Raw genomic sequence first — 20,866 nt, 5'->3', positions numbered from 1 at the left:
CTGCAGCTACCTCACACACTAAAATTGTAGATGTACTGAGATCATTTAAGAGTACAGTGCTATGATTGGTTGCAGCTGCTAGTTGGGCGTCATGAATCTGGGCTTCATTCCACCTAGTGTATTATATTATTCTTTCCTTTGTGTTACATTATCTTTTTTTTTAATTATTACTTTAATTCCTCCCCCACATCTTATCTGTTGAATGGATCTCTGGGTTTATGCTGAGAACCATTTCTGCATCCCCCCCAGTCATTCTCTCATACTGTGTAAGTATTTTATTAATCCCCTCCTCAGCCTGTTTTCTTTGCATTTTAAAGCTTTAAGAGCCCCATATAAGGGCAGAATTTAAAGAACTTATGTTTATTGGCCAAATGTACATTACTTTGCAATTACTAACTTTGATTTAATCACCAATTTTCTTGCTCAACCACTATAACAGGAGAAAGATTCTCTCTCCTTGCTTTTCATAATCTGGTTTGGATTATACTATTCTGAATTAAGGATGCCAAGTAACCTGAAAAAATGATTTGGTTTACTCATGTGCTTTCTAACCTCCAGGTTCAGCTTTTTCACAGCTTGAAGATATTAAACAATCTGCTAATGCCAGTAGATCAGGCTACTGTTAAAGACACAGAAGCTGGGACTGGTAAGAAAAACATTTGCAATGCTCACCTGAATATCTATATAATTGTACATATTTTGCCACCTCTGTTGTGCATCCTAAAATCCAGGTCCTTTGTAAATAGACTTTTAGACAGACACCAGGTGTCCCCTTTTTTAAAAAAGCTCAGAATCGGCCTTTATTCTGTATGATGACAGTATTTGATGGTGGAAATATACTACTTTTTAAGAGAGTAGAACATGGTATCCATCCCTTTTTTATCACAGGTGGAAAAATAATTTGGGAATGGCAGGTTTTTTTGTTTTAGTGGCCTCTGGGAAAATAGTTAAACACCGTTTTCTACCCACTGCCCCTTCTCTGATCAATTTCACAGCCTCCTGCAGCTGCTTCTCATTAAGAGAAAGGGAGGAAAGCTGGAAAAGTGTTATATGAAGCTGCAGTGTAATCTAGTTTGGCCTAGAGAGTGTAAACAATATCTGAGTTTAGGGGCCTTGGTCAAAACAGTTCAAGATCTGCTTGTAGTAAAGGGTGCTGCCACCCCGGCAGACCCTCCAGGTGTCCCTATTTTCCAGGGACAATCCTGGATTTACAAAAGCCATCCTGGTTTCTGATTTGATCCTGGAATGTCCAGCTTTTCTTTAAGATGTCTATATTTTCATTGGAGAAATGTTGGAGGGTATGGAGTTATGTGACCCCTACTCCCCCCGAGCCTAGGAGGTAAGTAACCAGGGCCAGATTTAGGTTTGATGAGGCCCTAAGCTACTGAAAGTAATGGAGCCCTTTATATGTCCAGCTGTCCTTTGTCAACAACAAATTGTCGCTGCTTTTTTGTGTTGAATATATGCTATATGGTCATTTATGGACCTCATAGGTATCTAAAGCCATTTGCACATAACAAAATATGTATTTTGTCAAAGTAATTTTTGAACTGAAATACAATTAAGAAGTATATTAACAGTGAAATACAATTATGAAGAAGTACATTAATAGTGAAATAATTATTAAGCTCTGACTTAAAATGATTTTTTATTCATAACAAACTTAATAATGCAAACACATTGGCATTTGGCAATAACGAAAGTTCCTTTACAAACACAATTTACAAAGACTCATAATTCAGTCTGTAGAAACTTGCTATAACATGAAATAATAATTGCAGGTTTTAGTTTATTTGTTTTTTATCTTACATTTTGGAAATGCTCATCCAGTTTTTCCCCTTTAATTTTTTGGGGGCCTCCAAGAGAGTGGAGCTCTGAGCTGTAGCTTGTTTAGCTTATATGTAAATACGGCACTAAGTAACTATGCAACCTTTAGAGACATCTGAAGGCAGCCCTGTATAGGGAAGGTTTTTTTTAATGTTTCATGTTTCATTATGGTTTTCATATATGTTGGAAGCCATCCAGAGTGGCTGGGGCAACCCAGTCAAATTGAGGGGCATAAATAATACAATATTATTATTATTTATTGAATAGGGCATCCCTATTTTCATCTGAGAAATGCTGGAGGATATGCTCTGGCCATGCACCTGTGTCTTTAAAAGCACAGGGAAATTCACAAATTAAGTTTTTTCACCACTTGGCCTGTAAACGGAATTAAAGAGAATTGGCTGTCCCGCTATGGTTTGCCAAACATCAGTTCTATGGGGACAGGTTTTTAAACTTGGGTGGGTGGGTGTTTTGTTTGGGAGGTGGGATTGCTTCAAATTGTTTTTAAATGCTGTATGTTACTTTGTATTTTGTATTTGCACTTATATTTGTTGGCCGGCATATTGTTTAGGGACTGTTTTAATTGTTTTTAATACGTCTGTTGTGCTTTTTATGTTGTAACTTTATGTTGTGAACTGCCCTGAGGCCTACGAATATAGGGTGGTATACAAATTTAATGTAAAAAAAAAAAAGTTTGTCGAAGGAAACCAGGAAAAACAAAAGTTGCCCTTTTAGCACAGGTCTGAGGTGCAGAAAACAGAAGATGAAGCTATTTGTGGCAGGGAGCTCAACTTTATCACCTGCTAGGCCCGCTTTCAGATTTTGGCAGGCCTCGCTGTTTCACTCTTTATCTCTGGTCAAGCAGGTTTTGAAATAACTTGGGGGAGGGAAAAAAAATCTGCCAGCGATCAAAGGAGGATGATCAAATTGTAGAGTTTGCAAAAGGTGTTGATAACTGTTAAGAGACCTCTCTTCCCCTCACAGAGCTACAATTGTCAGAGTTCCCTGGGAAGAGGGGTTGGTTGTTTAAATCCCTTTTAGAAACTAGCTCTGTGAGGGGAATCAGGGGTCTCCTAACAATTTTCATTACCTTGGACAAACTGCAGTTTCCCAAGATTATTTGAGGGAAGCCATGGCTGGCCTGATGGAATGATAGTGCTTTAAGATAATAGAATAATTATTATTATTTTTAGATTTGCTTCCATCCTTATATTCCCCTGCTTTTTGTGAATTTCTGTCAGGCTGCTTCTAAAAGCTGAAGGAGCTATGAAAAGACATGGTTAATAATAATAATAATAATATTTATTTATACCCCGCCCTCCCCAGCCAAGGCCGGGCTCAGAGCGGCTTACAAGCAATAATAAAAACAAGTTGAATGATTACAACTTAAAACAAAATTAAAATACAACATTAAAATAATGAAACATTAAAAGGGAGGGAAAGTGAGAAATCTGTGCGAATAAGAAACTATATCGGAGGAAGTTTATTTGTAGGCTGCGTTGAGTCCCGCCAGGGAAAAAAGGCAGTGTTTAAATGAATATCTCATAGGAATAAGTTGGAATGATTTTTTGAATGGAAAACTAGAAGCAAAAACTCCACAATTAGTTGTATGTAGCAATCCTAGGAAGCAATTTTGAGAAGACCAAAGAGGGAATTAAAATATAGAACTAGAACCATTTTTGCTGCCATTGTAGGACTTTTGTATAAATAAGGTCTCTGTCTTCTGTTTGCATAATATTTGTAAGTTTTCCAGTGGCAAATATTTCAAGGTGGAAATAGGATTGCCTCAACCACACACATAATTGCATCTTTGACAGTAGCTGGGAACAATAAATTTAGCAGGTGAAATTTCCATATGAGGGAACATTTTATTTGCTGTATTTCTGTGTGTCAGGCTGCAGTTAAACTTGCCCAAACACAACCAGAGAAAAGCGAGGCAAGAGGTGGGGACCTGAATAAAAAGTAGTAAAATTCTTTAATATGCTTTAATGTGCATATTTAGTATGCTGGTATAAATGCATCTGGTTTGCAATACTGAGAACTAAGCCAACATGTGGGAGAAGGGGGCGGAGAGTCATTCTTGAAAAGTAAATTTCAAGATAATACAACTTTGTGCATTATTTTTTCCTTCGGTGAACTAACTATAATTGTATATTACGTTGCTTTCTTCTTTCTTATATAGTAAAAGAAGAAGAAACAGAACGTGAGAAGTGAGTGAGAAGTTGGTAACTTCTGCATTGACAGGTGGGAAAATAGTAGTGAATTGTGATGAGTGTTCAAGAAGTGGAAGGCATTCTAAAAGTAGCAGAGCCAGACACAATAAAGAAACATTCATGGGGAGAAAGAGGTGTGGGAACTTAGAAGAGGAGTTTTTTTTCCATGTTATGGGCCCAAATTAGGGGTGGATAAATCTGCCAATTTTGTTTTTTCTCCATTTCTCTTCTGATCATAAATTCAGCAATTTCACCAGATTTCTGCATCAGTTTGCCAATAATTTGTATTTTAACATCCTCACAAAAACCCGCCAGTACTTTAGTGTTCATCTCCCCTAATATACATATTTTTGCCAGTAGTTTCCCCTAGTATAATGCCTTATTGGTGTTATTTTCACTTTTATCTGCATTTTTATGCAAGTTCCCCCATATATTCTCATTTTGGAGGGGCGGGGGGAGGTTGGATGGACAGCTCCGTAACAAAAATCAGAAATGGGCAGGTTTCACATAGCTGCGTTAGCAAATTAGGTAGATTTGAATGAAAATGCAAAGCAGACTAAATTCCTACCCGTAAGCAACAAGGAATAGGAAGATGGATTAGCTAAGGAGTGAAAGTAATGAAATGGGAGATTAGGGCACCTGTCTGTAAACGTTTGCCTTTCTAAGGGTTTTGTAAATCTCAGACATGTCCATGCCACCCTCTCTCCCGATCTGAACTGCAGGTTTCTTTTCCTGAGCCAGGACTGCGAGGTTTAAAAGGCCGTCCCCCCACTCGTCTGCAGCTGCAGCAACCCTGCCGCGTCTTCTGGCTCCGAGAGCTTTGAATTAATCTGCCAGGACTGGGCATTCAGGTATGTACAGAGCCAGCCGCTGTTAATGAACACACCCAGCTGGCCTGCAGATCTTTGCACAGAACGGAGTGAATACTCTTAGTCTTTCCCACTGATCCAACAAGCATTCAGGCCTGGGATAAAAGCTGGCATAGATTCCATAGGCAGCAGTGTCTCTTCAGTCTGCCCTGCTGCCCCCAACTAATGTTTGGAGCGTTAGTTAAGTAATCTTGTTTTCTTTCCGGTAGAGTATATATGATAAGAAGTAAACATGCAGAAAGGGAGACTGGGCTGGAAAATAAATATTCTCCACGCACAAATAACTGAGCAATAAAATGGTGTGTTCTGTCTGCAGAGTTGTAGCGTGTGTCTTAATTGGGGAGTTTTTTTTCCAGAATAACTGTCAGCCAGAAAAGCATCCCAAATCCTCTGGTGTTAGAGTCCTGGGAAACTTCAATTCAAATAGTTTGGACTGATGAGCCTCACACACAACAGTGATTCACAAACAAAACAAAGGCACTGCCGAGTATTTGTATTACCCCTATTCTTAAGGGAAGGCTTGTTGTCTGCACCCCCACTCCTCTTCCAACTGTTGTAAAGTTGTCATTTTAAAAATTGCATTTATTTCCCAGCCTTCGCCAGCAGGTCCCAGGGTGTGTTACAACCCTTTAACATTCACAACTAAAAACAATTAAAATGGATTACAGTCGCAGGAATAGGATGGGTCCTGAAACGCGCGTAAGTCCAGTGTAAATTGTAAATTTGCCAAAGCTGTGTAGTGAAGAAGGCTGACGTACATCAGTGGGGAGCAGCGTTTGAAATTCACCAAGCGCCCCACACATTTTGCACATGGCTTTTGACCACTTGTGACCAAGTTTAGATGCCCGGGTGCCAGAATGGTGCCTGATGTCTCTACCATCCGGAAGTGCATGCCTGGGGATCCTTGGATCTTTCCTGTCTTCACACACTAGCAACACATCCTGTAGAATTCTATCCATGGTATTTTATCTGCACCATCGGAACCAAAAAGTCATATGAAAAATAGGACTTTTGAGCTGTCTGGCCCCCAAATGGCAACTAGGCATTCTGTTTTGGCCACTGTAACCCTGGCTTAAGGAGAGAACTATGGGACACCTCTATTGCCCAGGACCCCCTTAATTTGGCTGTGCTTCTGCCCCTCATTTCCCCATCCTGGTCTTCCTCCTGTCTCACTTCTCTGCTTGTTTTCGCAGTTGCAAATTCCATATTGCTTGCAGAGTGCTGTTTTTATCTCATTGCTGACTCCCTTGACCAGGGCCTTCCCCCTCCCTTTTTTTTCAGCCAGAGCTCACAGGAATTCAGTTCCAGCACCTCTCAGGTGGGCACCATTGCCATTATAAGAGAACAAAGCAGGTGTTCATAGTGAGTTCTGGCACCTCTTTTTCTAGAAAAAATAGCACAGCTTCAGAGGGTGAAGCTGTTTTCCTGGAATGGGGATAAGTGGTGAGGAGGTAGACTTCATTTGAGCACATAGTCATGGGGGAGGAAAGTATGCCTTTGTCTAAAACTGATCAAAGGTAGGGGAAAATTTTATCTGTTTAATTTCTGTGTTCCAGGATGCCATTAGAGTCACAGAAGCAGAGCTAGTAAGAATATATATTTATATTGGGTGTTCTGGCCTTGTTCTTTCTCTTAATAAAAAAAAGATTATCTTAGGCTTGGCAAGTCTCTGCCAAAGGCACTAACTTCCATAGATCTCTAGATACAGTTATTAGTGGAAGGGCCAAATTGCACATGACGTGCTTAACCTGGCTGCTTTTATTTTTACTGAAAACAGCACCACGGAGGGCAAACAGCTTCTAGGCAGAGGGTGATTTCCAGCAGAAAACTGGCACAGTGCCTAGGATGGCCAGATGGAAGGAGAACAGCTAGAGTTCCTGCATTTTGAATAGTTGTATAGAAGAAGGAACTCCACCATGCAATGAAAGCTACATCTGGGGAGATTCTCTTTTCAATCGGTAGCACATGACCCTCTTAATCTCAGGGCTGTGGGTTCGAGCCCCACATTGGGCAAAAGATTCCTGCATTTCAGGGGGTTGGACCAGATGACCTTCAAGGTCCCTTTCAGCTCTGCAATTATATGATTCTACACAACTATTAAGGGACGCGTGTGGCGCTGTGGGTTAAACCACAGAGCCTAGGACTTGCCGATCAGGTGGTTGGCGGTTCGAATCCCCGCGACGGGGTGAGCTCCCGTTGCTCTGTCCCTGCTCCTGCCAACCTAGCAGTTCGAAAGCACATCAAAGTGCAAGTAGATAAATAGGTACCGCTTCAGCGGGAAGGTAAACGGCGTTTCCGTGCGCTGCTCTGGTTCGCCAGAAGCGGCTTAGTCATGCTGGCCACATGACCCGGAAGCTGTACGGCGGCTCCCTCGGCCAATAAAGCGAGATGAGCGCCGCAACCCCAGAGTCGGTCACGACTGGACCTAATGGTCAGGGGTCCCTTTGCCTTTACACAACTATTAAGATGCAGGGGCCCTCTTTTCTTTTATACCTGGCCAGCCTAGCAGCCCCTCATCTGGATCGGGAGCGTGTTTTCAGATCGGAGCGCAACTGCTGCTCTTCCTTTGGAAGAGTGGCTGGGGAAACCCAGCCAGATGGGTGGGGTATAAATAATAAATTATTATTATATTATTATTATAATAACGAAAGCAGCCAAGCACACATCTTGAAACTTGTGACTAATATCATGTGTAGTTTGGCCTGAGGTCTATCCCATGATACTATAGCATATTTAGCAGGTTTAATTATTTATCCAGCCTTGATGATGGGCTCTGTGGAACACCTGCTGCCCTATTAGGGAACCAGCCAGAATGCACTTGGCTGGTATCCTGAAGCAACAGGGATCTTGATATCTCTGGGAGAACTGTGATGTGCTCATCAGCAGGATTTGTAACACAATAGTTGGGCTTCAGGGTAGCGTTGCCAACTGATCAGAAAAAATACTAACCTAACCTGCTCTTCTGCCCTAAGCAGATTTGTTGGCATCTGTCTGTCTCGAGAGTCAATGGAAGAGTCTGCCTTAGGGGGTGAGAGATATGCTACTCTCCTGCAGATATCTGCACATCAAGTTCCTGTCGAAGGCAAATGCTACAAGAGACAGTTTAGAAGTTTGCAGTCCCTGCTTACAGGAAGATTGGGACAAGTCTAGGTTTTTGTTGGGTGACTGCCAGATTTGTGAGCCCAGGAGCAGATTGCTCTACAGGGATTACACCATTTGATGCTGCTTTCAGGGTTGTCCCATCCCCCTACGCACCACCTCGGCTCTTCATTTCAATTCATTTAATTTCACTTTACTTTTAATTTGCATACCGCCTTCCTATATTATCGTACCCAAGGCAGTTTACAAGCTGAAGAAACAACTAAGATCGCACACCTTATAAAAATGGTATCCAATACAAGGATTTCATAATAAAAGCCTAACTTTAAATTAAACAGCTTATATCCAATAAAGTAATATTCAATAATCTAGTAGAATACAATAGTACACAATAAATATCAGCAAATAATAATTAAACAGAAATTCACTCTTAACAATTGCAATAAATAATTTCTAACCTATAATCAATAAAAATAACAGCAAGTCACAGTGCATAAAATAACACTGCAAACTGAGAAGCAAAGACGTGTGTGTGTGCGTGTGTGTGTGTGTGTATGTGTGTGTGTGTCCCTGAGCTCCTTTTCTCCCTTCCCAGCTGCTTTTGTTGTTCCTAAAGTCATGATCTGGGAAAGGCTCCTAGGGCTGGGGGGTAGAGCAAGACAGGTGGGGTGGGGTGGGGGGAAGCCATTGCCTGGTGGCCAGCACAAAGTCTCTCTTCTGTCTTCTGCCTCTCAGTGGCCTTAACTTACATAAATCGAGCAGGCGATGAAGAAGAAGAGAAGTGTTTGGATTTGATATCCTGCTTTATCACTACCCTAAGGAGTCTCAAAGCAGCTAACATTCTCCTTTCCCTTCCTGCCCCACAACAAACTGTGAGGTGAGTGAGGCTGAGAGACTTCAAAGAAGTGTGACTGGCCCAAGGTCACCCAGCAGCTGCGTGTGGAGGAGCGGGGAAGCGAACCTGGTTCACCAGATTACAAGTCTACCGCTCTTAACCACTACACCACACTGGCTTTTTCCATCGCACTAACTCCATGTCATACAAAGCTTCACCTGCTAAGTCTATGTATTGGGTTTAGGGGTTGCTGTTCTGTGTTACGTTGGGTTGCTTGCTGAAATGTGCTAATCTAGATACCTACTTGCACTGGTGTGCTTTCGAACTGCTAGGTTGGCAGGAGCTGGGACAGAGCAAAAGGAGCACGCTCCGTCGCGGGTATTCAAACCACCAACCTTCTGATCAGCAAGCCCAAGAGGCTCAGTGATTTAGACCACAGTGTCACCCGCATTTTTTTAAATCAAGCTGCAGAGCAGGTGACTTCAGTAGCAGTGATGGGGAATGTGGGAATAAACTAAGGCAGCATGCGATGTTACTGCTGCGATGGTGTGTGCCATAAGAGGTGATTCTTGGGTACACAGGACAATGCTTGAAGGATTCTATACCAATAAACAGCTTTCAGTGATTATGCTTGAGATAATGTAGACGGCATGTATGCATTCAACCCTTGGGAACTGCAGCTTCGCTCCAGAAATGCAGGTGTGTACATGTCAAAGCTCCTTTGTCTGGAGGCCAAACATACCTGGCATCAGGCATGTGAAAAGTTCACGACGGTTGCGAAATAGGAGGGGCTGAGGGAGGCCAGCATTGAAGTACAGCATTGAGACTAAAACATTCTCCCTCAAGGAAGACACGTCTTCAGAAGCAGGGTGCCAGTAGCAAAACTTACGATTTGTGATTATAATTTTAAAGGGTAAACAAAACATAGCAATAATGCAAAACCAGAGATGAACTGAAATGGCAGTTGCTTTACTATTTGTTCTGGTTTTTTTTTTTTTTTTTGAAAAGTGTGTTCTCGAAACTTCCTCTGTTTGTTTGTTTTATAAAAAAGTTGGCTATAACCCAACAGAGGGGGCGGGGATTGAAAGGCATCTACTCTCTTGCCAATCAGATGATAGGTGAATTAGGATATATGTACGTATGTATGTTCTCCATTCATTAAAACCTTTCATAAGCACCCAGTGTCAGAAAACTGGCAAGCTGCTTTCTTCTTAAAATGACAAGGTGAGCAGGCTTTTCTGTTGCCCCACCACTGCCAGCCAAATGACAGGACCCGTGTGTTTTAATTTAAACTTTGTGACTTTATATTGTTGTTGTAAGCTGCCCTGAGGACATTGCTTAGGACAAAAGGCGGGTTAGAGATAAAACAAAACACACACACACTTGGGTTTTTTTTTTAATCCTCACTTGTTAAACCAGCTCTTTCTGTGTGGAAAGCTTTAAAGGGATTGGAAGATAGGCTTTTAAAAGCCCATGTCAGGACACTGTTCAAATTCCAGGAAGTGTCAGAAGGATTTGGCAAGTGGTTCTGTTTCTTCCAAAAACCCTGAAGTTCAAACTGAAATCTGGCCAAGATCTGAATGTTCAGATTAGCCTTATTAAAGGCTTTCTACAAAAGGTAACTTTGACAACTTGTCTGAGTTTAATGTTAAGTCACATTAGTACGGTTTGAGGAACTGACATTCCTTAAACAGACATATACAGTAACTTATATCTGGCAGCTGCGGTAGGTCTCAAACCAGAGACTTTCTGGGAGCTGAACTAGATCCCTTTTCCTGAGCCAACACTGCTTCTTAAAGACTAGAGGTCTCTAGGCCCCTATGCCCTGGGCCTTGAAAGATTCATGCATTGCAGGGAATTGGACTACATGCCCCGCAGGGAACACTTCCAACTCTACAATTCTATGATTATGTGATTCTACACTACTGAGTGGCCTTATGTCTTACTTTACAGACCTCTAATCTGAAGGACTGTCAGAGAGGAGGGTCCTCTATGTGAAGGCAACACTCTATCCGAGGGCTGTTCAGTCCAAGTTTGGTTAAAACAACAAAGAACCATAAAAACGGAGAGCAAGAGATTTGAAGTTGACCCTCAGCAGTAAGGTCACCATGGTGAGGTACGTTTTATTTCCAGTTAGATCGCATGTAATTATTTCTAAGTTTGCACCTCTACATATGAAAAGTCACAAGCAAATTTTATTCAAATTGGAGTCATCTTTTTGTCGTTGTTTTTGGCAATGCATAACTGGCTGTCCACTATTGTGCTACTGCTGGTCCAAAACATTTTGCTGACTGAAGGAAAATCCACCAATGATGTCCCACCCCTAACCCTATGCTAAGACTAACACTTTGGAAAATCTCACCCTACTATTCAGACATCAATTCCTGCCTTTGTCTATTGTCTAAATCAGTGTTTCCCAAACTTGGGTCTCCAGCCGTTTTTGGACTACAACTCCCATCATCCCTAGCTAGCAGGACCAGGGTTGATGGGAATTGTAGTTCAAAAGGAGCTGGAGGCCCAAGTCTGGGAAACACTGATCTAAATCAAGGACAGGGGGTATATGACTTTCCATGGGTTACTGGACTACAGCGCCCATAATCCCTGACCATTGGTCATGCTGGCTGGGGCTGATGGGAATTGAAATCCAACATCATCTGGAGGCTTCAGGTCCCATGCCTCTGCCCTAAATTCTACTACTTAAGCAGTTATCTTCACCTTGCCACATGGTACTGCTGAACCTCTTCTGCCCTCACAAAAACCATTGGAAGTGGAGTCGTTAACCATGAAGGTTCTAGGTGTGAATTTCCTCCTGTGTTTAACGGGCTGCTTTCTTCTAAGGATTTCAAAGCCTCTAAACTCGCCTGTTTGTACACAGCACAAAGATGCTCATTGCTTTCTGTAATGGTTCTAGGGGTTGCTCGTGCGTAAGTTGCCGCCACTCGTGGCTAGGTTACCTGGTTGAACCCTTTCTGTCTGGACAGCCTCTAGCTTCGTGGCTGTCTCGGTTGCTGGCAGAATCTGTCAGTGGGCGTTTCTTGAACTTCTTCCAGCAAAGAAGTTCTTTGACGCCAAGTCTCCTCCTACTCTCCCTGCACGGAAGTCTTCTGCGCAGGGAGGGTGTGGGCAGCGGAGTACCCGTACTCTCTCCGCTGGTTTCCGGCGAGGAGTCTTGGAGCCTCCTCTCCGATTCCCCCATCTGCCCCCCTTCTCCACTGGTGTTACGCTGATTTCCTTCCCCAGCAGATGGGCTGCCTCTCTCCCTACTGGGACCCTCTCCGGCATCCCTCTGGAGCCTTCCCTCCGCCTCTAGCTCCGATGGCAGTTCCCTGACACTTTCTTTATGAAATTGATCCTAAATTAGTGCAAAGGGAAGAATGTTCTGCTGAATTATTTTTCTTATTTAAGTACGTTGTTTTTGAACCAGTTTTTACAACTCTGTTGTCTGTGAGTCCATACATAAAACTTAAGTTAGCCAGAGAGTCTGTGCAAATAGAAACTATTTCTCAATACTTTTTGTCCCATTTTAACACAGTTCACAAGAGGCTAGAGTTACAAAACAAACCAGAAAAAAGCACAGCTTCTTCTGGCCTTAACCCTTTTAGCATCTGATGTATAAAATTCAGCAGGTGAACCTTTTCACTGCAAGGTGATAAACACATTATCTAGCAAATGTCTGTATGCCAAGCTACTGTTAAATGCTCAGTTGCAGAGATTTATTGCTGGCAACTCCACATGGCACGTTCCTCTATAGAAAGTGTTCAGTGTTCCTTGTGAATGTGCCCTAAAATAATGAAATCAATTGTGCATTTTCAAGAGCATTAATGAACACTCTTCTCCTGCTGCAGTTTATATACATTGCCACAATGCACGTTATACGAGTGCCATGTTCCTGTACATGCATGCACACCCATGCCTGCAACCTCCTGTTTGGTAACCTGTCATTGCACGTGTGCAACAGCTGTCTCAAAGGGACACACCTCAGCTTAACTACAAAGTGAATGTGACTTACGCTTTCAAATCGGGTGGAACCTAGTTTGAAGAGAAACACATCAAAGAGCAGTATTTTAAAAGAAACTACAGGATAGAGATTGGTTGTGGCTAACTTCATGTGTACACTGCTTCAAACATCAGGGATGGGAGTGTGTTGGAATCTGAGTAAATTGTGATGTGTATGCAGCCTCTGTGTGAAGTCTCCTTCCCAGTATCTAGAATGTTGCCATTACAGTGTTCTCGTACTGAAGATGCTGGTAAACATAGTTCTACAGGATGCCTAGGTCCATACGATGAACAGGTGGCATGGAAACTACTTTTCCCAGAGGTCCTTGTGCCTGGGATCAGCAGCGGCCTTTGGGCTTTAAAATTTCAGTGGTTCCCTCTGTGACGCCAAAATTTGGTGCCCCCCGCCTCTTGCCTTCCATTTGATGTCATGGTTGCAGCACCCCCTGTGGCGCCATCTTGGCTCAGCACCCACTGCAGGCGAACTGGTCGTGCCCCCTAAAATCCACCTCTGCTGGGATGCCACTGCCACAATCACCAGGCAAGTCTGGAAGAAGGGAAAGGCAGGCGTCTGGATCCTGTAACAATCCCAATTTAATTAATATGCAGGTTATATATTCAGACCTGAGGGGGGAGTTCGCTATTTTCCTGTGGGAAATAGCTTTGTAAAGCATGCTACTGAATCTCCAAAAGAGTTTTCCCATCACAACTTTCAGGTCAGCATTTGCTATAAGAGCTAGACGCCCATGCCTACCTTAAAAAAAAAAAAGTGGTTTTGGGTTTTCTCGCTACCAGATTATGTGACAATTACCAAACACATCACATTTTCTTTTTTTAATTTTTTTATACATTTTTCATATTTTGAATATGCATCATACATTTTCTGCAATAAATCACTTCCCTCAGAACTTCCCATTCCATGGCATCCTAATCAAACCTTATTTTGCTGCATATTCTTTTCTGCCATCCTATTTCATTCCACATATATATTCCTTATTGTTAGTAACTGCTGCTCACACTGTTGTTTCTACTTGTAAGTTAATTTAAATATTATATTTCCTTAAATACTCTCCCAAGTATTTCCACTCATCTTTTATTTGAGTCTTGTCTTGGTTTCTTTCCCCCCTGCTGTCATATATGCTAGCTCTGTGTATCCTATCAATTTATCTTGCTAAAAAATGGCAAAAACCAATCACATTTTCTGCCCTGTCATGGAATTGTGGAATAGAGGCAGGCAGCTCTGAATAGCAAAGTGAAGCAGCACAACGGGTACATTCAAACTTTGCGAGCCACAGACATTTGGTAGAATTTGCGCCTAGTGCTGCAGAACTCCCAGTGTTAAGTCAGACTTGCTGGAAAGGCTTGGCTGTTATGTTTTGGGGACTGTCTGGAGCGTGTTATGTTTGGTTCCCATTCTTCTCCTCATCCCCTGCCAGTGTTCGCCGCTTTGCTACCTGTTTCCATTCCCACCTCTTCTGCAGAGCCACCCATCTCCTCCCAGCCTTGTCCCCTCTCTGCATGCTGCTCTTGTTCCCTCTCCCTGCACCTTTGTGCCATTCAGCCTCTTTTGTGCCTATCTTGTTCATTCTTTCCCTTTCAGCGCCATTCCTCTTGTCTGGCTCGCCCCTCCTTCCCTTCGCCCTCATGGGTGGTTTTGTCTCCTTGGTTTGTGTGGTCTGCCCTGCACATTCCAGGCTTTTCTCTCCTCAGGACCTGACATGTTCCCCACAGAAAAGGGGATTTATCACATGGATTATGCTTTTCATTCTGCCTTTTGTTTTCAAAAAAATTCACCCTTCCCTCCCCCCCCCCCTTGTACTTTGTATACACAGACTTGACAATGCACATATCTGAGGGCTTTTCTGGAGTGCCTGATGCATATGATTCTTTGTGCGTTTTAGTTTGAATTCTCCATCTTTCGTTTCTTTATGTATCTCAACACCACAGGCCTGACTTTGCCAGCTCAGAGGTGCGTTCCCTGCCCCCCCCCCCAAGTGCTCCGCTCTGAAGCAAAAATAGGCCTGTGCATGCTCATACCATCCACCATTTCTCAGACGACAAAGAGAGAAAGAGAGGCGCTTGTGTACTTTCTCAAACCATCACGGGCACATGTTGTTGAAAGCTTTCCTGCATCAGCTATAGGTTGCGTTGCGTTGCTCCACAAAAGTCTGTCCGTTGCTGGCTTCTGAAACAGGGTGTGTTAGTAAACTGACAATACTGTAACTATTTTTCTATCTCACCCCTCCAGGCCACAACACACAAACATGTTGCATTTAATAGAATCTTAAATCCTTCAGTGAATCTGGCATATTAAAGAAAAGCCTCCTGTAACTTTGAACACGTTCAGCCACAGCTACCACCTGAAGGGGCGAGCTACAAGAGGAACAGTGCATTTTGTGCCCCTGTGCATGCAATTACATATATGCGCAGGAACCCCACCCTGCCCAAACTAAATTATAGAGACGGAAGGGGAAGATGCTGAAACCTGGGCAGGGGGAGGATTTTAGAGCGCACAAAAAGAAGAAATTTCAAAGCAGGCTGATGCTTCATCCAAATGGCAAAACAGGAATGGGGATTTCGTGAGGGGCAGGAACCTGAAAAGCAGGACTTTCTCTGTCTGGGGGGGGGGGGCAACTGGAAAATTGTGATTATATGAGCCTATTGTGCATGTGGTGGTGCTGGCAGTGTTTTGGGAGCTGCCGCTTTGTATTCCCATCTGAACTTTTGTTTTCAGTAGGATGCTCTTGCAAGTTTGCAGCGGCGGCAGCAAAAGCCCTCATTAAAAATGCGTGCGCAGCAAAATCCTGTGGCAGAATAAATGGAGACATTCAGCAGAGCCTTGAAACAAAATCCATATGAGGGAGCCCCCCTCCCCCTCCCCTTCCCCGCATCTCCTGCCCTGATAGCACAGGGATTTGAGGCAGCGGGTCTGGCTCTTGCTTGCTGCTGCGTATGTGTACATCTGTGGCTACAGGAACTTTGCCCAAACTTCATTCAAAGCAGTGGGTCTTTCAGCCTTTGCTTTCATTCTGAGCAGAGGGAGGGCAGAGGGGGGACCACGGGCCGCTCCATTTCCACAGAAAGGGTGGGGGGAACGTTGCTCTAGCCATTCTGAGTGAAGCATCCACATCCCATTTCCCTACCCCTGGTGCAGAGTGGTGAAGCCCCACGGCTGCTCCTCTGTATGGGTCAGCTGCTCCTCTTTGTAGCAAAAAGATGGAGCAGAAAAGGGGGAATGAGACGTGAAGAAATTTACTACACATATTGAATCAAAGCACTGATCCTGAGAAGGCCTGAATGCCTACAGCTCTATTTTTTTTAATTACAAAGAACTCGCCCGGTTCCTTTTGTGTGAAGCAGCTGTCAGAATCAGACCCTGTTTAATATGTGTCAGGCTATCCAGCCGCGAGGGCGGTGTGCAGGGAGTTTATAGTATAAATGGCTGTGGCTGAAAACCCCACCGAGGGGGGATTAAGTGTCTGGGGCTGCTGCGGAAGCCTTTGGAATCTGCAGTGCTTATGTTAGGGTTGCCAACCTGGGGTTTAGCAAAAATGCCAGAGGGGTGTGTGCCAGAACTGGGCAGAACCAGGTTGATTGGCTAGTGCGTGGAACGTGGGCATTTGGAGGACAGGTCAAGGGGGCGCAGCCTGGTGCCCAGCTTCAAAGTATTTGCTATAGTCATAGAATCATAGAATCATAGAGTTGGAAGGGACCCAAGGGTCATCTAGTCCCACCCCCTGCAATGCGGGAATCTCAACTAAAGCATCCATGACAGATGGCCATCCAACCTTTGCTTAAAAGGAAGGAGAGTCCACCACCTCCCGAGAGAGTCTGTTCCATCGCCAAACAAAAAGTTCTTCCTGATGTTTAGTCAGAATCTCCTTTCTTATAGCTTGAAGCCGTTGGTTCGAGGCCTACTCTCCAGAGTAGGAGAAAACGAGCTTGTTCCCTCTTCCATGTGACAGCCCTTGAGATACAGTCACACCTCATGTTACGTCTGCTTCATGTTACGTTCTTTCAGGTTACGTCCCATGGCGACCCGGAAGTACTGGAAAGGGTTACTTCTGGGTATTGCCACTCGCACATGCGCAGAAGCGGCGAATAGCAACCTGCGTATGCGCAGACGTGCCACTGCTGGTTGCGTTCTTTTCATGTTGCGAACGGGCCTCCGGAACAGATCCCATTCGCAACCAGAGGTATCACAACCAGAGGTTTGAATATGGATTTCCTATCTTAATTGTAGTCAAACTGATCTTGAACCTTAGGTGGTTGTTTAAATTAAAATTGGTAATAGTAAAAGAGTTGGCAGATCCGCCCCCCCCCCCCCCGTTTACATTCAGTTCTGTGGAAACTTACAGACCCCACCACATAGAAAAAATTATTCTTGCGATTATATAGCATCTTCTTTTGTATGCATAACTTGAAATGCCCTGCAAAAGTCTCATGGGGAGTAGGGAATGTGAAATGCAGGATAGTGAGAGGGGAATGTGAGCAGGTGTGCAGTTGTACTTTCTTCCTATCAGGGAAGAAGAGGCAGATTTGTACTTGTGTGTTTGTGTATGAGAAAGACAGAGACAATGACAGAGAGACGGAGATATTAAGGGCTTTGTTAGGATTTTTAAAAGCTGGGCTACCTGCAGCTAGTGTTAAGACCTAGATTGGGTTGTGGAGGCAGCTGTTAAACCGTCAACATTTTATTTATTTATTCAAAAACATTTCTAAATTCAGGGCTTTTTTCTTTTTCTTCAGCCAGAACTCGCCGGAACTCAGGTGGACGCCATTGCCATGATAAAAGAAGGAGGGAGGTGTTCACAGTGAGTTTCAGCACTTCTTTTTAGCTAGAAAAATAGCACTGTCTAAACTTAATATTTAAAAATCTCTAAGTGGCATATGTGCGTGTCTGTTGCAGAGCTGGCATTAATATCAAGTGACATGAAGCAGTTGCTTCAGACTGTTGCTTCCGGCCTCCATTTTATTACATTTGCTGTGTTTAAAATGTGTTGGGACTGATGTCACTCTGCCTTCTTGCGTTGGGTGTGAAAACGCCTGACAAATGCTTTACATGTTACAGAAAAGACAGATCCCTGCCTTTGCACTGTGGGTCAGTCATACTATTTGCACTCAATAAAAACAATGCCCAGAAGCTTCAGCTGGTCACAGATCCCAAATAAATATTTAGAGTGTGTTAAGAGTCATGTTTAACCCATTGCTGAAATGCATGTTTCTTCCTCCTCTGTAATACATGAAGTGCTACAGAGACCTACACCAGACTTGTCCACCCATTTAAATACAAAAACAAAACACTCTCACATATGATCAGCATCTTCGTCCTGTGCTGGAGGGCAATCCTTTGTAGTGAAGTTCTCCAGCTAGCGCATCTGGTCCTCACTGTCTCTGGTAATGGAGCTAGACTTTCAGATAGAAAAAGTGATACAGTTCACCTGGGATTGTTCAGCTTCACATGGTCCCAATGCTTGCCCATGTTTGGAAGAAAACTTCCCCACGTGTTGAAAACTAGCACAACGAAAGAAGGTCCTGGTGGATTGTATCCCATGTTAATAATCGTGTGAAGTTGCTATTTGTATCTTCCACTGGTCCTTTTGAAACTGAGTCTTGTAAAGCAAAATTCTCACAATCTAATTCCAAATGTTGATTACTCTGGGGGAGTTCCATGCACCGGGATCGAAAAGGGACTGTCAACATATTTCTCTTAGACAATCAATGTCACATTTTCTCTGCCACCCTCCCTTATTTAAGTAGCTATACCTTCTGCCATGCTGTGCTACTTTGGCCTCTGTTCTGCAAATGTCAAAACAACCAATTGCAAAAGACACAAATTAATCTGAGTTGGTGCTTGACGTGGTTCTCCCAGAATCGCAGGAGCTCGCAAGCTTCAGTCTGGGGGCTTATCAAAGAAATACAGTACTGGGATTTGACAACTCTTAATTTCAATGAACTTCCACCAGATCCGGAAAACAAGTGCTCTTTGTATACAGTACTTAGATTTTAAAACAGCCTTGTCCAATTGGAGCTGGTGGGAACAAAATTAGCTGAGCTGACTTGAAGATTCACCTGTACTCTTTTTAAATATCATCTTCCTGGCCTGTGTAGACTTTGTTTCTTAAATTCTGCTTGTGGCACTGGGATCTGGATTATGTCTACAATACTGCACATCACACTTTTTTGGGTGCCGGTGTTAAGACACTTATATTTGCACTGGCATTGTTTATTTCTCATTATATTTATATCCCACCTTTCCTTGAAGGATTGAAAGAATGGTTATCCGCCTCCCCATTTTATTGTCCTAACAGCCAGGACTTTATTTCAGCTGGAACTCGCTGGCACTCAGTTCCAGCACCTCTCAGGTGGGTGCCATTACCATTATAAGAGAACAAGGGAGACATTCATGGTGACTTCTGGCACCTCTTTTCCTAGAAAGATCGCACGGCTTACAACCCTGCAAGGTAGTCTAGGCTGAGAGATAATGGCTGGTTCAAGTTCACCCAATGAACTTCGTGCTGCGTAGGATTTTGTACTAGTCTTAACATTCTAACCACATACTACTTAGCCAGAGCTCTTTTTAATCCTTTAGTTTTAGCCTGCTCTATATTTTGTTGTTTGTTTAAATATATTTTAAGTTAATGCTATCGGAATTGCTTTTACACTTTTGTACGGTGCACTGGAATCTTGAAGGTACCCTGGGACTAGACTAGACTAAAATACCCTCTATTGCCTTGAGAACAAGGAGTTGCCTTGGGATGGCTTTACTGAGTTGCAATGCAGAGGCAGGGAGCACTATATTTTTGACTCAATGCCACGGTCAGGTCTGTGGGTTTTCTTGCAGAACAAGGGAATGATCTTTCTTTTCCCCCCTGTATTCCCTCAAGGCTAATCTGTCAGAGGCCGCATGCCATTGATGGGTGGAGGTTGAAGCCAGAGGTGGGTGAGACCAGAGCCAAAGGGTGCATCCCCTTTCCCCCTTTCTGCCACCCTTTCCTTTTCAGTCCCTGCCCCCCGTTGCCACCTGTGTGACTATACTTCTAAAGCACATTTGTCACAGAGTTTGCTCCCTCAAAGAATTCTGGGCACTGTAGTTTGTTAGCAGTTTCTGGGAATTGTCTCTGTGTGAGGGGTTACAGTGTCTAGAATTATCCGAGGTAGCAAAATCCGTGACAAAAGTGCTTTAAAGGTGTGCACAGCGTTAGGTTGAGGGCTGAAGATTGCCTATCCCCCTCTAGCTGTAACCCCTTGTGAGCTCACAGGGTGGCCTTGGCCTAATCACTCTATCTCCTTCGTTGTGAGGAATAAATGGGGGAAGACGCTTTGAGGAAAGCTGGAATGTATAAAAATAAAATTGCTGGCTGTAGCTGCTGTGCGGCACCCATTGGTCATTACTGCCTCTCTAGCTTCCTCGTTCCATTGTTGGGCATCCCTTAAATAATAATAATAATAATAATAATAATAATAATAATAATAATAATAATAATAAATAATAATAATAATTAATAATATTTATACCCCACCCATCTGGCTGGGTCCCCCCAGCCACTTTGGGCGGCTTCCAACAAAACACTAAAATACAATAACCTATTAAACATTAAAGCTTCCCTAAACAGGTCTGCCTTTAGATGTCTTCTAAAAGTTTGGTAGTTATTTTTCTCTTTGACATCTGGTGGGAGGGCGTTCCACAGGGCAGATGCCACTACCGAGAAGGCCCTCTGCCTGCTTCCCTGTAACTTGGCTTCTCGCAGTGAGGGAACTGCCAGAAGGCCCTCGGTGCTGGACCTCAGTGTCCGGGCAAAACGATGGAGGGGGAGACGCTCCTTCAGGTATACTGGACCGTTTAGGGCTAAAAGGTCAGCATCAACACTATGAATTGTGCTCAGAAACGTACTGGGAAACGTACTTATGCAATCCCTTATGCAACATCCTCCTTGCAGTCCCTATTTAATAAGTTGTTGGCATCCGCCCATCTCGGGAGGCAATGGAGTGTGACTCTGAGGGCGAACTCAAACCACTGAGCAGCA

General features: G+C 43.4%; 1 protein-coding gene across 2 annotated transcripts in view; it reads left to right on the top strand.

Annotated features, from left to right (window-relative positions):
- The first annotated feature begins 567 nt into the window (after positions 1 to 567).
- Positions 568 to 20,866, top strand: part of LOC310752522 (ephrin type-B receptor 5) — a 158,235-nt gene continuing 137,936 nt past the window's right edge. Inside the window, exons 1-5 of one of the 2 annotated variants that reach the window (XM_083593025.1) lie at positions 568 to 646; positions 4,010 to 4,071; positions 4,763 to 4,891; positions 10,797 to 10,959; positions 17,593 to 17,653. The gene's annotated coding sequence lies outside the window, so the exon portion shown is untranslated. Of the gene's footprint in view, positions 647 to 4,009; positions 4,072 to 4,762; positions 4,892 to 10,796; positions 10,960 to 17,588; positions 17,654 to 20,866 lie in introns of those variants that run through there. The other variant, XM_083593023.1, reaches the window with a different exon arrangement.

This window comes from Podarcis filfolensis (assembly GCF_964270895.1).
Source record: "Podarcis filfolensis genome assembly, chromosome: 17".
Lineage (NCBI taxonomy): Eukaryota > Metazoa > Chordata > Lepidosauria > Squamata > Lacertidae > Podarcis > Podarcis filfolensis.
This window is presented reverse-complemented; position numbering and strand designations above follow the sequence as displayed.